Raw genomic sequence first — 4212 nt, forward strand, 5'->3', positions numbered from 1 at the left:
TAAAATGCGTAATCGTAACTTCCACGGGGTAAGAAGTGGGGCAAATTCAATGGGGGGGCACCTTCAAGAGGCTACAACTCGGTTTCTGGTGCTTCATTCGGCATGAAACTTACTCAGGACATAGAACAAAAGTTGGGAAGCATGATGAAAACCATCACTTGGGCATCGGGTTGGTTTTACCTGGGTTCAAAGGATAAAACGGCTGTTTTGGGCTCAACTCGAAAAAGCCATTGTCACTAAACAACACTTCAGTAAGAAAGAATAAACAACTATGAACCATTGTATGTCAATGTGTCGATATAAACATTGTGGGACTCTTCTATCGCACTTTTCAGAAGTGTCAAAATCCTTGTGCCTACGCATTTTTTGTCAGTTATCAGCCATAACTCGCCCAGCACGGATCAAACTAACTTGCACTACTTAAATATCTGTTATACTACTCTCTTCCTTGTTCCTGACACCGTGGTTTTATTTAGAAAGACAGTCTCAACAAACCTCAGGCAAAGTAAACTCGTGCCCCAATGGCATGCATACTTTTTCTGCCCTGCAGAAGTGATTATGTAACGACTGTGATGTCAAGTGTTACCGCTCTATAGCACCATCCACCTTCCTTCTTTTGTACATTTAAATAATCGTGTGACTTGAGATAATTGGTATATTGTACCAATACTAACTCGCCTATTAAAAGGGGTAACAAAACCACATGATAAAGGTTGAACAAACCCCATAATAATATTATAAGATAATGTGTGATTAGTTGTGGTTGAGGATGGTATGTTAATGGGATGATGTAAGAAACCCTATACTCTCTGAAGTGGTAGTTATGTACATATAAGGTCATAGAATAATAGTGTTTATACTGTATGTAGTTGTATCACTTATTGGCATGTACATATAAGGTCATAGAATAATAGTGTTTATACTGTATGTAGTTGTATCACTTATTGGTGTGTAGTGTATGGAACTTGTTAAATGTGTGAGATTTTGAAGATTGAACACATTGAAACACTGTGTTAAGATTTCATGGACATGATAAGGTCACTATTGATAATTGACTTCAGATCTACTTTGTAGATAGTGCTTGTGCCTTGGGAGAGTATGTCCTTAAAGTAGAACCTGTTGTTGTGTAGAGTTTGTGTACTATTGTTGTGTAGAGTTTGTGTACTATTGTTGTGTAGAGTTTGTGTACTATTGTTGTGTAGAGTTTGTGTACTATTGTTGTATAGAGTTTGTGTACTATTGTTGTGTACAGTTTGTGTACTATTGTTGTGTACAGTTTGTGTACTATTGTTGTGTACAGTTTGTGTACTATTCAAGTTACTGGACCATGTAGTGTGTATATAATACACAAGTAGAGGAAGGTGAAAAAGTTGAGGGCTCAAAATATTTGAGCAGACCCTTGTATGGAAGCTGGAGTCTTGTTAATGGTTATAGTGATTACAACAGTGTGCTTTGGTGCACTCAGCATGCTCCTTTTAGCCCCCCCCCCCCCCCCCCCCCCAAAAAAAAAAAGTTTTGGTGCTATGCGATTGATTTGGGTGGTACTTTTTGTAAAAGCATTGTCAATTAAAATTCATGACAATGTTTTATCATGTGATACACTTGTGACATCCAAAAGGTGCCATGCAAAATAGTGAGAAAGTTTGTCCATGCAAAGTGAAGTTTACTACTTTATGACAAAGTGGTCTTTGTACAGAAATGGTCTATATAATTAGAGTTGAGTGATAGTGGATTATTGTGATAGGTATATATAGTAACAATCGTGATCTTAATGGTACACTATCGTGCTATCACGATTGCTTATCCATGTCTGTGCTTGGGCAAATACGTATATGGATAACAAAAGCAAAGATGATAATGTTGAAGTTCAGTAAACTGTAAAAGACCAGTAGCATGAGCATGAACAACAAAGATAACAACTGTAATACTCACACAACAATTATAATAGTTGTGCTGTCGCTCAGCTCTATATAAAAAGGTGGTCTTTAAGAGGTGGCCACTAAGTAAGGGTTGTACTTTAGTTATAATAACTTGATTATTACCATTTTCTGTTTACGGTTTCCGTTTCCACTGATTCCAATTGCTCATTTTGTGCACTTGTAATCACTGTTAACCACCTATAAAAAACAAGTGTTTTTTTGCAGGCACTGAAACTTGACACCTCTAGCTATAGATGAAAAGTTCATATATGATAGCTATGCAAAAAAAGGTGGTATTAGCTTTTTGCAGAGTGGCACAATTGTAGACAGTGTGGCTTTGTTGTGCTTCTTGTCCGTTCTGAACTAATTCACATACTGTATCACTCCTCACAGGTCCCTCAATTTACTAGTTAGAAAGGAGACTGACCTCACTGGTAATATCATGGGACACATTCAGCCATACCTCATGTGGTGATGTGACATACAATGTGACCTTATCTGATGGGACAACAGAACTGGTGGAGGAGAGAACCACTACTAGTAATACTATCAGTTTCATTGATCTTGATAATGATACTCAATATGAAGTGACAGTGTTGGCTATTAACAATGCTGGACCAGCAACTGTTGTTACTACTAATGTAACCACCTTAACTCCTTCAGGTTAGTGGATGTGTGTTAGTCGAGTTGTGATAATACCATGACAATAATGTCTTGTGTTGTGTAGGGCATTATACAACAGTTACACATGCCACATTATGTGAGCCCCATGAACAATCAAATATCAAATTACTCACTATAAACAAGGGATTCTATTATCTAGTAATTGTTTACACAATGACAACCACAAAGCCATTGTATAACTTTGAAGTACAATATCAGCCTAGGAAAACCCACATGTAAAATTTTACAGTAAACTTATCAGTCTAGTAGTGTTTATGTGTACCAGTAGTGAAGAATGGCTTTGTCGACTTCTGTGAGTTTAAGCACAATAAACATTGCTTACCTGTTGACATTTGAAGAAATTATCTTCAAGTGTGGTTTTTAGATGTTTGAGCAAGTGCACATGTACATATGTGCTGTACAAAAGTAGCAGTACGCCACTCTAACCTTTATGATCTGTCTCCTTACTGTTTCTCTTGTTAATAGTACCAATATCACTTGGAATATTTTGCTACAATGTTATTATCGACCATCAAAAAGTGTGTGATGTCATCTTTCCCACAATCATGAGTGAGGGACCAGTTATCCCTGTTCCCCTTCACTTTAGGGCGTGATCATTACAGATCTACTAACACTTTTGACAGACGCTATACAGAGCTCTTATAAAGTTATGCTACAGGTATTTATAATTGATTTTGCCATAACTATTATGGCTGTTGTGGCTGTGGTTGGGCAATGCATTAATTAAAGTATCACTACAACAAATTAACAAACAAAACCACAATAAAAGGTTAAAGTCATGCACTATTATTATGAGGTCATTTTGTGGTCTGTGGGAGGATATTCCTGTAAGTAGAGATCCCCCAAAAATGATGCGTGTGCCTAAAATGCCGTTTTCAAGAGACATCTTATGCCACGAAAGTCACCTTTACGGAGTAATATTAGTCCATCTAAGGCCAATGAAACTTGATTACCTGTTTCTTGCTCAGATTTTTGAAAATTTGATGCAGGCAGGTGGTTATTATTCATTATTTTCCAAAAGCACAACACACATCCAAACATGAAGATTTTTGCCAAAAAAAAAACAGTGAGATCTACATTGATTACTCTTGCATTAAATAGCTAAAGTATAACAAGTGATTTTCCCATTAGAGTATAGCTGATTGCTCTATTAGAGTAAAAGTGACTGCTCTATAATAGTATTTCGATCTGAAATACCAATAATGAAATTCCATGCAGGTGTATCAAAAGCATGCGGGCGATGATGCGAAATTGCTAATCAAGTTTCATTGGTCTAACATGAAATACAGTATTAAATACAAGAAAACACCTAACAGTGACTGGATATAGAATTTTTTTTTTAAATCGCCCAAATTTGAAATTTTGTTTCACTCACTCACTCACTCACTCACTCACTCACTCACTCACTCACTCACTCACTCACTCACTCACTCACTCACTCACTCACTCACTCACTCACTCACTCACTCCCTCACTCGCTCGCTCACTCACTCACCCACCCACCCACTCACTCACTCACTCACTCACCACAGTCGCAAGCCTAGAGGCCAAATGAAGCAGTGCATGGCCACCATTTTACGTCACAATAATAAACTCACCAGTGGGATGT

Source organism: Dysidea avara, chromosome 1, assembly GCF_963678975.1.
Source record: "Dysidea avara chromosome 1, odDysAvar1.4, whole genome shotgun sequence".
NCBI lineage: Eukaryota > Metazoa > Porifera > Demospongiae > Dictyoceratida > Dysideidae > Dysidea > Dysidea avara.